Consider the following 13363-nt stretch of genomic DNA (forward strand, 5'->3'; position numbering starts at 1 on the left):
TTAGCTGGATCATCCTCTTTTCGTTACCTACATGTACATCACTTGTTCTACCCTGCTTCGTAACTATTTGTGCATAACATGATCAATGTTAATTATCAGCAACTATTGCAAATATATAATCGACTTGTCAAGTTGACTCGACTTGTGAGACTCATCAAGTTAACTAGTCAACCGACTCAATTCGGCTTTCTAACTCATCGGGTTCAAAACTCTAGCCTGGCGTTGTCTCGGAATGCTTGTTTATTGGCGAAAACTACATATTAGAGTAAATGTGATGATATCATAACATGACCAATTGCTACATGGCGACTATGATTAATTCCTATGTATTCTTTTGCAACGAGTTAATTATTTCTCTGATGCATAACGCCACTATGTTGCATGATCTTACAATTTAAATTAGTCAAATGATGTTCTTTGTATTGAAAAAAACCGGGAAAATTCATCAGAATTTCAGACTTTTGATATTGAATGAATTCATAAAAGAACGTGATAGGTATTGACCAATCGGCTTCCAGAAAATCCGGCAGAGAAAACTGAACTTGGCAATCTGAGATGGGGTGGAGAAACTACTGGCTATAAACTCTCTCATTTCTTCACAGTACTCATTGTGACGAGTAATTAGGCAATGCGAACAGTCGGACCAGGTCCACTTAAAAAGTTCATGCATTCGTTCAAATTAATCGTCACACTTATTGCTCACCACGCTTAATTTCGTTTCTATTTCCCATACTAGTACTCGCCCATGCTTCCTAATTAAACCCAACACATTAATTAATGTACGGAGTAATGTAATTACCCCCAAGATGGTGTTGTCGATTCGTCTCCAGCCAAAGAGATCCCGAAAATGTAGTCCTGCCCCCAATCCTCTCCTTGCGCCCCCAATCGATTCCGGCCAGCTCCGGCGAGGCCTCGCGCTGCCGCCACCATCTCCTCCTTCTCCACCAAATACACGGCTTAGAACCGTCGCTTTGGATCAACCCCGACGATCCCGACTACCCAACTCCCGATGCAGCTCGCCGCCCCCGTGAACGGGCCACCGGCCCCGCGCGCCGGCAGTGACGCCGCCCTGGTGCCTCACCTCTGCATCCCTCCTCCGGTGGCCAAGAGCATTTCGACGCGACGGTGAAGCTCGGTGACGGCCGCGTCCGGCTGGCGGAGCGGTTGTGGCAGCAGTCCGCGGGTGCGCAGGGCTGGCGGCGGGGAGGGGTTGGGGACGTGATGCTGGTCGCCCCGAGATGCTCCCGGCGGCCACGACCCCGACCTCCTGCCGCCTGCCATCGCTCCGACCTGCCGCTGGAGGCCACCTCCCCTCCTGCCGGGTTAGCTACTATTTCCCTCCTGCATCCATTCTTGCTAAAAAAATCATTTCTTTTTTTGTTCCTGGTCAGTTGATTGTGTATGCATAGATTGGGCATGCACATATATATACAGGGTTAATCAATCCAGCCAGCTGAAGCTAGTTCAGTTGGTGGCTGGTACTTCTAATCGTGGAACATTGAGATTGCAGGAATACTCAAAGTTGGCACAAATATATCTAGTTTTTTTTTTTTTTTGAACTAGCATATACATGGTTCATTCTAGCAAGCAGGAATAATGGCCTTCAGATAATTGATCCAGCAAATCATCTAGGTCGCGTGCATTAATTGATACAAACACTCAACTTCAAGTCTAAAATCTTAAATCTTTCTCTCCTGTTGGAGGCCAATTCCATCTCAGTGTAGTGAATCTGCCTCAAAATCAAGTCAAAGAAAAGGAAATACCATGCGCTTGAAACTCATGTTATATTTCCTCTTAGTTAGATCCCACAAAGGTTCCTCCACTATGTCTGCTGTGTGCTTGATATAAGTTGTTTCACCAAACGGTAGCACAAGGATGAGCACATACCCACTATTTGTTCTAGATTGATGGGAAGTTGGGAACACGATTTGTCCTCCTGGTCTGTGTTTGTTTTGGATAGTGCTACTGCTGCTGCCTACCTTAGTAATCCCAAATTCAGTAAGTCTATCTATGCAGAACATATAGTATGGTCTTTCTTTGGAAGGGATTTTATGCAGTTTGATAACGTGTGGGTTGTTTTCTAGATGATACTATGGTTGCTGCCGACGGTTGTAATCACAACTTTATGCATAACATTGAAATGAAAATATTGCAGTGTGCGGTTATTGAAGGAACTTGGTTGTTGCTACATTTGCTAGTGATCTTTTTACAAGATTGTTTTGTTCAGACAGTTCATTTATCAGATTGCTTCTTACATGCTGCAGCGGTGGTTGCTCGTACTGCCTCTCCCAAATGGCGGCACGGTGATGCTAGCCCTACAAGACACCGTGTTGCATAGCCTCACTGTCCTCCAAGGCAGCAGAAGGTAGTTCTCTGTGATTTCAGTTGGGTCCTTTTTTTTTGAGAGAACGCAAAGACTTTGCGTTTCTTTTCATTTAATAGAAGAAGGGTACAATGGGCGTCCCAAGTTGTTGGGATGATTACTCTTGCCAGCAGCTCCGGCTTTCGCCTAGAGTGCCGCCTCTACCCTAATCCTTTCTAGGAGCCTGGTAACAGAGGGCTGCTCGTTTTTGAAGATGCAGGCATTACGATGTATCCAAACCATCCAGGCAGTCGGCAGGGTTGCAGAGGCAAGACCTTTGCACATGACCTTGGGCGTGGCCTGATTGGCAGTTAACCACCAATCATTGAGCGATGAGTCGTCCTCAGGTGGCATGTACGTCAGTCGTAGCCATGACAGTATCTCGTGCCAAACTTGCCTCAAGAAGGGGCAAGTGATGAGCAGATGCTGCATTGTCTCCGGCTCCTGGTCGTACAGGATGGTTCTGACCACAAGGCTTATCGGGGAATCTTGTTTCATATGCTTGTAGTGCTCTTCTAGTTCTGTGTATTATACTATTATAGGATATGAAATTGGAATTTCCTATTTCATTGAGATAGCATAAACTCACTTTTAGATTCTAGTCTTCGCATGGCCAACAGTTCTTGTTGGCTTCGTTGCTCAAAGTGCCTATTCTTTTCTTTTATTGCATTGTCTGTTCCAATTTCTGTTTATTTGACCATTTGTTTTGCTAAACTACAAACTGTGAATGGAGCTACAACAGTGAATGGAGCTGTGCATTTTCTTTAAAATATTTGTAGACATCTTGAGCTTGTAATGTTTTTGACAATTACTAGCTAAGTTCTCAGTGTGGGTATTGTAATTCAAATACTTGCTATTTACAGTGTTTCTTATAGGGATCTTGATATCATTTAGGATTGGAGACTGGTTGCTTTATTTGACCCTTTGACACGTATTTGTACCTTGAAAGTACAGGGCAGTCCCATTTTTTGGCACTCAATTGCTAAAGTAGTGTCAGTTCTTTGTAGCTTGATTAGTACTGTGGTTATTGTGTTTACTGTGTGTGCATTTCATAACTGCTCTTATGTTCTTAACTCCTTATAAGGATTTGAGTTTATGACAACTAAATAAAAATGGGTTTTGTCTCATCAAATTTATTTATGTGTCCGTGTAGACGGCACTACTATTTTGTGACATTGACTTGCCTTTCTGTTTGTATGTCATACTACCAGTAAGTAGTAATGCAAATTCATCTAGTATGCTGGCCATATTCTGTCATGGACTTAACACAAATGTTCATTTGTTGGAGAGATTGTGATATATACTGACAGAGTTAGCTACATGTGCGAAACAAGAAGAGTATTTGAACATGCCTATTGAGCTATATCCAGTTCCCCCTTTTCATGTTTCTTGTAGTGCAATTATTTACTTCATAGGTGCTGATAACCGTGCTTCTTGTGTAGGTGGAGATATGGGCTAGTGATAAAATACAATAAGACGATCGTACATTCATAGGAAAGTGGGATGTACAAGACATTATTGTGTCATCTCTACAGCTTTGTGGACCTGAAAATTCAAGGAGCTTGGAAGAGGCACCAAGACACATGAAACGACAGTTCCCAAGTCCTATCCGCTGTGAAGAAGGTGATGCTAAGCTGGGCAAAGACGGCACGGACTGTGGCGCAGGGTGGTGCTGCGCAAAGTTGCTCAACGTCGCCGCCGGTCCAGCAACTCCGACTTTGGTGCTGCGGAGGTTGAGGACGACCACCAACAAGGTCCACCCCACTTGCTATCTTAATCTTTCCACCATCCGTTCCCATTTCTGTGCATTGGATGTTTTGACTCAATTCGATTTTGGTGTGGGAGTTTGAGTGTTGAGCTATGAGAGGGCTACATACTGCAAATTTCTTTCCAGTGCAGCCACTAATTTTCCCGTTAGTAATATGCTTAGAGTATTCTCACATGATTAACTAGCTATATTCTCTAACTGAATCTTTTTCATATCGACTTACTCCGTCCAATTGTCCATTGCTCTCTCTCTTGTGCGAGTGCATGCCCTTGCAGCCTTGCTATCGTGGGTTCCACAAATACAATTTTGTGTATGGTGTGAATCTTGTGTCGGGCTACAGAGACCATTACTACTACTTCGTGCAGACCACCACCAACTTTATTAGTTTCTTAGGAAGGGTAGAAAAATATATAGCCTAACTTTAGTTTATATCTCTATTTTCTTCATCATATATTCTCCAATAATATGATTTCAGTATGTTCTTTTTTGCGAGGGAAACACATTCAGTGTTTTTTTAACAACACAAATTCATCATGTTAATGTGTGCTATTTGTACAACAGGGCCCACCAAGTCCAAGAACGAGGCAGTTTCACCACCGGCAACAGCACCACATCGAGTTGATGTGGGAGGGAAAGAGAGTGGGAGGACCTGTCAGCTTGCCGGTGGGTGGTGACTACATGGAGCATTGAGAAGTGGGATGTGTAGCTGCTGGTACGGCTGGACGTCGGGGGCGAGCTTTTGGCTCAGCCCGAGTTTTTCGCAGCTCGCCGCTGCTGGAGAAGTTTACCCACCTGCCAGTGACACGCACATGCTCAGCTCGCGAGTTGCTCCGAGCTGCACCGAGCTTTGCACAAGCTCAGGCCGAGCCCCTTTTTCCGGCTTGTGAGACAAACGAGCCAGCTCGAGCTGAGCTATTTGGTAGCGAGCTAAAGTGCAGCTCGCACCGAGCCCAGCCCGAGCTGGCTCGTGTCCAGCCTTAGCTGCTGGCAGGGCCATTGCAACTGAGAAGTGAGAAGTATCTAGCTGGATTTAGCAGCACCAAGTTCAAGGTATGCTTCTGCAGTAGTATTTACACCTCCACTCCTTACTCAATTTGCATATGCAGAGTGGTAACCTTGTGTTTTTTTTTTGCTTGCAGGTTATTGGATCATTGTGCTCTACCTGTATGAAGGCAGGCCTAAATGGCTTAGATCCTTTTCACTCATGGAATTGACATGGTAGTATGTCATGAAGTAGAGGTGGAACATGTCGTCATCTACTCATTTGCACCTCAAGTTTATTATTACCAAGACACTTGTATTGTGTATGAAAGAGCGGAGATGCTTGTGAACTGTATGCTAGGTACTGCAAACTCATTCTTCATGGATTTTGGTTGGTATTTATACTGTGGCTGAATACGTGCACTGTATCCCCGAGCACTCTGACAATTAGACCAGAATACATTGTACTCCCTCTGATCCTAAATAAGTGTCGGATATGCGATTTTGCAAATACACCCTAGATCTTTTCTTGTTATCAACCCGCACTCCCAATCAATAGGACAACTAGCATGCATGGCAGAACCAGTGTGTGAACGGGACCACACATGCATGTGCAGGACCACTGTGTGGGCAGCTCGTCTCATGTTTCTTCCACAACGGCCGCCAATCAAATTGATTATTTTAGAAGGAGTTAATTATAAAATGTAATTAGACTATGGCTTTGGACACTTTTTTAGGATCGGAGGAGTAGTTGCTAGGCAATTTCTCAACTCTGAACCTACGAGCTCATCTGGTTGCTTTTGTTTTGCAGGTCACTGATTTCATTCACATCACGACAGCAGATTATTATCATGGATAAGAGTATCCTAAATAGTAATGTTCTCTTCTTGGTCGCTGATGCGGTATAGGCTGGTTTTGCTGTTTCTGTCGCTGGTGGCAGCCTATGTTGCTCGGTGAACGCCGAATAAGAGGCCACATTTGGACTGAAACACTCAAGCACCACACCGGCTTGAGCATGCTACAACCAATGCAAGTCCTCCACTCTATCTCTTCTTCAATTTGACGTGTCTATCTATGCCTTACTTGTTTGAGCTGGAATTTTATGAAACTCATATCTGTTTGTATCTGCTGATTTCAGCGAGCCTGCCAAGGTCCTTCTCGTCTCGCCCACCTTTGCCCCTGAGAGCAAGCTGGAGGCTCCTCAAAGCATGTGGCCTGAATCCGGCATAGCATCTTGTTTGCTGGCTAGTCATTAGAAGTAAATCCTTTTAAAAACTTGTTACTTTTGTCTTGCCATGTGTGTTTATGCTTCATTGATGCTCCTGATTATGATAATCCTAATAATAGTATCCACTATTGACCTGAATCTTGATGCACTTATCTTTAGGTTTTAATTTCCATTTGTCTTCGGTATCTCTCAAATTATTGAGTATAATAAAATGCCCTAATTATTGAGTATAATAAAATGCCCCTGCCCAGGAAATGTATCTATGGCCCTTCAATCAGCGCACATTTGTACCTTTTAAGGTTGAATTAAATCCTTTATGGTTCCAGTTCAAATATTTATCTACATTGAATTATGGTTCTTCTGAAATGTCTTCATTACATTCTATTCTTCTTTACTAGTACGTAGTACTCAGTATTTGTTACTTCTGTCTTATTTCAGGGTTGTGGGAAACAACCTGATGAAAAGTTGATGCAAGACACTTTGAAGAGCATGAGAAATCCTAGCTCATGTGTAAGTTAATTAGTTGCAATATTGCGTGATTTCTTTTTTTTCTCTCGTTTGACAGCGAAGTGCCAAGTTGTTGGGTGGGCTCAAACTTGTGATGATAATATGTATTCTAGATCCTTTCTAATAAGGCTTTTTAGGCTGTGTTGCCACTATTATCTTTCTATGTTTCATGGTTCAGCTTATAAAAGTGCCATTTTCCAGTAAACCATGCGAACTATACATTGTATTGCATGATGACATGGGTTAAATGCACACATGGACTCTGATGCAACAGCTAGGAAAGTTAGCTAGATTTGTACAGCTAGCAAATCAATCTGAACTAAATCGCTAGGTTCATTACTTGATTGTCTCTGTTTATACAATTATGCCATACACAGACATTATTCATTGCAAGGTTCAACTATTTGGCAAGTGTGCAAGTTCAGCAAGGTTCAACTATTTGGCATATGAACTATTTGCTTACTTCTGGGTATGTTTATGGTATTGCTACAATTGAAGTTCAACCCTAGGAATAGAGAAAAAGGAATTTCAATTTCTAATGTGTTGTATTTCTTCCAACAGTTGCTAAGGATCCTGTGATGTGTGCTCCGTGTAGTAGTCTGCCAAATTGCATCAATGTAGTATTTTGTATCTCTTATTTTCATTTGAGTTCTTTTTTGGATTGTGGACTGCAAAAATAATGCACCTCTTTTCATGTATAGCTATGTGTGTTGTCCTGTAGTAGAGAGGCTTACCATTGCATGCCTTTGATCTAAATAACGAGTAATTGCTAGCCACTGCTTATCTGAAACTCTGTTCCACATATAGGGTCTGTTCCTTTCCCCTCTTGCCTTGCTTTTGAAATGCACGTATTGCTGCTTATATCGAAAGAGAAACTAAAACGCATGTGTACCACTTCTGATTTTCTTGAAAGATGGATTTGAACTGTTGCATGACTTTGCAAGTTGAGCTACTTTCTATTGGGTTCTAATGAGTTGCCTTAGATTCTCATCCTCCATCTTTCAGTATAGACAGGGGGCCTCGAGGACGATCATACGTATAGTTGAATCATTTTTTGTTATGGTTCTGTTTAATCAAAAGGATGAGTATCAGTTCTTGTTCTTTTCCTTCACAGACGGAACCCATCATTATGAGTGCAAGATTCTTCCTATCTTTAGTACAAGTATTTACATGGAGTGGATTTTTTTTATAGAGTTCCTTTGTTATTGAGAAATATATATATAAATATATATATATATATATATATATATATATATATATATATATATATATATATATGTATTATGATAGTCCCTTAATTATGTCCCGCTCAAAGGTCGCAGATCCAGTTGTTAATAAGCTTGCCTCTATGTAGTGCACTGTTATTTCTAGACCTAGAATTTATGTAGCTGGGACATTGTGGCTTGTGCTGAAAACGGGTGACATGTGCATTGCCAGATGGTAGATCCTTCAGTGGAGGTGACCAAGAATAACCACGACGATGGAAAGGGCATGATGTTTTGGCTCCAGTGCTGCTGCTGATTGGCTTTGGCTACACACCTTGGGTGAGCTCCTTGGGTTCCCTCTTGCTCACATGGTCATCTAGTATATCTACATGCCCATTGCTGGCCTAAAGTCTCCAGTTTTGTGTTTGCATTATTTTCCAAGTAGTATGATGTTTGTTGTGGTGTATTCAAGTTGGGGATTTCATTCATCACTTTGCTATCAATCTGATAAGAAGAGTTGTTGCTAGGATTTGGTAATGGAGCCCATCATGTGTGTTGTTTATCTCTGGTTTGGTTCAAGTAATACATACATATTGCCATGCATGATTTCATCGCATTTTCACCACCCTAGGTCAATTGGTATTCTGTGCTATATTATCTCAATGTTGTGAGAGAAATTAAGTGTTAATGCAAATTAGCATGTTGAGCTACACATGTATTGAGGTACGAGCTGCCTATTTTTCATGTTCCTGTTTTAAGTTGCTATGAAGTATGAACCGTGAAATGTATGGTCGACTGCTTCCCATTGTTGTTTTGTCCTCGAGGATGTCGATCTAGTAATGTCCATGTGTGGCTGGCTTTCTTTTTCCAAAGCATCAGTCTGTAGCTGGCTGGTTTAATTTCCTGGTCTCTCTTACTAATTCTATGGTTTCTTTCTCAAATTTTTAGCTACATGTGTGTGTGATTTGGACTTTAATTAACTAAGAGCACTAGGGTGGAGGTTCCAGTTCCTATTTAGTAAGCATGATTAACTCTCAATAGTGCTCCGTTGGGTGTTACAAGAACATGCTGTTTGGTTTGTTTAAATTGGCTTTTACTCAAGTTAGAGGTTTTATTTTGTCACTTTATTATCAATCTGATAAGAAGAGATGTCGCTAGCAGTATTTGGAGATGACACCAACAAGTGCTCTCATCTAGTGTGATGTTTAGGACTTGTCAATCTCTCTTTTGTGCCTTTTCTAAAATACAGTTTTTGCTTTGCTGACCATGCTTAAATAATAATTGATTATTTAACTAGCATTATTCTTTCTTAAAGAGAACCCATAAATTGAACCCATAAATGCACAGGTTTTCACTCTGCAAATGACTTGCTTTATTATCTCGTGATAGATCTGACGCATATTGTGTTCAATTTGCAAATTCAGCAAAAACAAGGACGAAACCCTCCCATGCTATGTCATAAGGAAGCCGAAAGGACCGAGTATGAATAAGAGGCTCTTTCCTTGGCTTTCTGCTCTGTCAGCTACCTCGACACCGTGGGCGCCGTGACCATAACTGCAACTGCATCAAGTGGTACTCATCGCTTGTTTTCCCCTCTTGTGCTCTTTATTTGCCAATGTATCAAGTTTACATTTTAGAAGGTGGTAGACACTCTGTCCCTCCTCTGGTTATTGTTGCTGTAAATACTAGATCCCCTGTCAATTGTGCCAGTCTTTGAGACTGTTGTTCTTTGTATGGAATGAATTCTACCTATCTCTCTCTTCTGTAATCGCTGATTATTGGTTCTGCTCTTGTGAAATCGATGACCTGATTGTTAGTTCTGCTACCATGGCAATGCCCTTTTATACATCTCTACTGATAAAAATTACGCCAGCTGTGGTAATTTTTTTGTTCATTTGGCTGTTAATTGTGGCGCAATCATATGTAGTCTAGGTCTCGGTACAAAATGAAGTGTTTTTTTGTCCCACAATGGCATTTGTCATTGACAGGAAAATATTTAGATGTTTGTTCCCTTTATTTTGAAATTAGTTTTGAGAAACTGAATTGCTGCCTTATTTTGCAATGCAGCTATTTCAGATGATCTTGGTTCAAATTATCAGTGGCTATACCTATTTTAGAGCGGCCTAGCCTTGCCGTCCATCTCTTTGAAGCGGGGTTTGCTGGTCAAGCACATGCGGTGCATGGACGCAGAATTGGCCGGACGGGTACTTCTGGCGTCACGAGAAGCCCTGTCAAGAATTTGTTTGATCCGTTGTCATGTAACCTGTCCACCCATGGTGCTGATCTGCTATTGTAGGATACCGAATTGGTCTGTGCGTTCTGAAATAGGATTTTTGTCTTGATGTCGTTTTGTTTGGTTCCATGCCCAATATGTTATCTGCATAGATTCTCAGGCTTGACACACCTGACGATTTTGTACAAGTTAAGCCTTGATAAATTATTGCCTAGCTTGCTTGTTATATGATGTTGCTGCTATGCAAAAAAAAAAAAAAAAATAGTCGATGCGATGCAACTTGGCATGAAAATAAAAGAAAAATCTAACTGTTTTTACTGGTTGCACGCATGATGGCTGAGTGATTTTGGAATTGATTCTGCCATCACTTTTATTTTGCACCATGTAAATGTGAGATTAGTTTTCCACTTGGCTCTCATCAGCAAGAACCAAGCCCTCTCTTTTCAACGAGCGCATGTATCTGTCCCACCAAAGCAATAGTATGGTCGATGCGATGCCATGCAAAATAATACCAGTAGAGTTGTTGCGCATCAGTTTTCAAGATTTTTCTTTGATGAAAAAATTGAGCAACTACTTAATTATGTTACACTTAATTGGCGCCGTTAGATTAGATTCCTAGTGATACCAAATTTTTATCAAAATATTTGATAATAACTAGGACTTAATTTTTGCGGAAGTTAAATCTTTGAAGCCACATGTGCTGCATGGAGGAAGTAGCAATTGTCGATGCGGTGCAAAATAATACAATAGTCTATACAATGCCATGCAATACAATAGAATAGTAGAGTTGAATGCCATGCAAAAGAGAGAGCATTTGCTCGGCTAGCTAGGAAGTTGAGCCATGCAGAGAACATTCACTGTGCTAGAGAACTGAGCCGCCTACCGCCACCAACAGTTAAATGGTTGTTTGAATAACGTGCAACCACAGAATCAAGGGAATGACACGTAAGCAATCCGTGGCACAGACGCATCTCAACCGTCCACTTTCTCCCATCAGGCAACAACGGAGAGAAGAGAGTGGTACCCCTCATCTCTATTTCCACCAACCATGGCTCTACTATAAGTACAAGTACATGAACACGAACCGCGTGCGGGTATCGTGTGTGTGACTTGTGACTTTGGACTTTGGCGTCGGCGAGTGTCGTGGTATCGTCACGGCATATGCCATAGGGTGGCTAACGAAGGTGGTTCCTAGGAGATCTCACGGCGGTATCCGGATGCGGTTATGGGGACGAGCGACACGGCGACGTACCCAGGTTCGAGGCCCTCCAATGGATGTAACACCTCTACTCCTGCTAGAGTGTATATGATGATCACACAATACAAGGTTGCTCCTTGAGCTGTGTCCGGCTGCTCCTGGGAGGTAAGGAAGACAAAGTCTCTCTCTCAGGGCAGCGCTAGGGGTGAAAGTGAGGTGAGAATGATCGATCCTCCCCCGCACGAGGGGGGGAGCCCAGCTTATATAGGCGCTAGCACTTTACATATAAGACCCTATAGTTTACTGGCCGGCTTGGCCGGCTCCGGCTCCCGCTCCTTCCCGAGGCAGTGACGTCAGGAGCCGTTGAGGCCTCATGGCCTGTCCCATCCGGCTGCCAAGGTCAGCGGTATGGAGAGGAGGTGTCCACTGTAACCAGTACGGATCGACGTAGTCCATGATGGCCTGTCCGGCGCGTGGCACTATTGCTCTACAGTGCCCCGCGCTTTACGGAAGATGAAGTCAGCGTGGACTTTGGGAACCCGGATCACCAACCCGGTTCCTTCTTGTGCAAGACTCGCCAGCCTCGAGTCAGCCTGAGAGTCTGAGACCCGATCGGATATGGCTTGTAGAAGTGGGCCCAGCCACAGCATTGGCGGCCGTAGCTAGGCCGACTAGGACCTAGAGCCAGCCGGCTTCCGGACCAGCCGGCCACGGCGCCAGCCGGCTGCTCCACAGCCGGCCTTTGCCGCGAGCCGGCCAGTGGCCAGCCGGCTGCTCCGCGTCCATTGCCCTACCCGGGGTCTTCCCCCCGACATTAGCCCCCGAAGCTGGCAAGGTCCTGCGTTTAGAAGGACCTAGGCAGGTTTTCCTGGCTTCTTGAATGTTCTTGACGGCACTTGGAGGGGCCGACTGAGAATTTCCATTCAGCCGGCTGCGCCCTCATCCGGCTCGTTCCGGCCGGCTGCTTCTAGCCGGCCGCTATTTACACTTATGCAACTTTTGCTTTCTCGCAAGCTTTGGCGATGTCTCCGCCTTGCTGGATGAATTTTGGGCCGAGGTGAACTTAATGTCCGGCTCCGGCTTGCGGCGCGCCGGAGTCTCCGCCGCCTCGGGTCCTGCACCCGACTTGACCGGTCTGACGCCTGGGTCCTGCCGCCGGTTCGTCTGGTCACATCAATGTCCCCTCCGGATCCGGTACGGTCGTGGGCGACGTGGTGTGGCGGTTTCTGGTAACGGCAGCGGTCGTGGGGGGAGTTAATGCGCAGAGGATCCGGGCGACGTGGCCACGATCGCCACTTGGAGGCTAACCGTCCGCCGCGGGCGGCTATAAATGCCGCGGGGGAGGGTACCGAGGCGGCCACTGCCTCACTTCGTCTTCCTCGCGCTTCCGCTCCTCTCGCTCTCTTCTTCGCGCTCGAGCCTGTTGCTGTTCCGGCGAGCGTCTCCCACTGGCGAACTCCGGCGAGCGCATCTCTGCCGATCCGCCGCCGCTACTCCGACGAGCCGGCGCCACGGGGCCCCGCGTTTCAACGGAGCGTCCTCCGCCGCCGCCGTCGCCGCCGTCGCGAGGTTCTTCTTCACCTTTCCGCCTTTCGTGGTCTTCTTCCTCCTCCTCTTCGTCAATGGCCTCCGCCAGCGGATCGTGGAGGGGGTCGTACATGAGGGACGACGACATCGAGCAGCTGGTGCGCCTCCGCCGGATCCCGTCGTCGGTGGTCACGAGGGCGCCCGGCGAGGAGACGGAGCCCAAGCCGGAGCCCGGCGAGCGCGTCGTCTTCGACGCGCACCTCGACCGCGGGTTGGGCCTGCCGGCGTCCAACTTCTTCCGCCAATTTCTCGACAACTTCGGCTTGCAGCCGCACCACCTGCCGGCCAACGCCT

General features: G+C 44.9%; 2 long non-coding RNA genes across 3 annotated transcripts; both read left to right on the plus strand.

Annotated features, from left to right (window-relative positions):
- Nucleotides 1–818: 818 nt before the first annotated feature.
- On the plus strand, nt 819–6134 carry LOC127343840 (uncharacterized). The gene is made up of 6 exons (XR_007877545.2): nt 819–1322; nt 2265–2365; nt 3805–4116; nt 4692–5180; nt 5270–5472; nt 5923–6134. It is a non-coding gene; the product is annotated as an uncharacterized lncRNA (long non-coding RNA).
- Nucleotides 6135–6230: 96 nt separating this feature from the next.
- LOC139836112 (uncharacterized) lies at nt 6231–10504 on the plus strand. Of its 2 annotated transcripts, none has more exons than XR_011752257.1 (5): nt 6231–6369; nt 6778–6849; nt 8284–8390; nt 9476–9623; nt 10119–10504. It is a non-coding gene; the product is annotated as an uncharacterized lncRNA (long non-coding RNA). The 2 variants fall into 2 exon arrangements; XR_011752258.1 differs by having other exon boundaries at nt 10169–10504.
- Nucleotides 10505–13363: the final 2859 nt, after the last annotated feature.

The sequence above is a fragment of the Lolium perenne genome, chromosome 1, assembly GCF_019359855.2.
Source record: "Lolium perenne isolate Kyuss_39 chromosome 1, Kyuss_2.0, whole genome shotgun sequence".
NCBI classification, from domain to species: domain Eukaryota; kingdom Viridiplantae; phylum Streptophyta; class Magnoliopsida; order Poales; family Poaceae; genus Lolium; species Lolium perenne.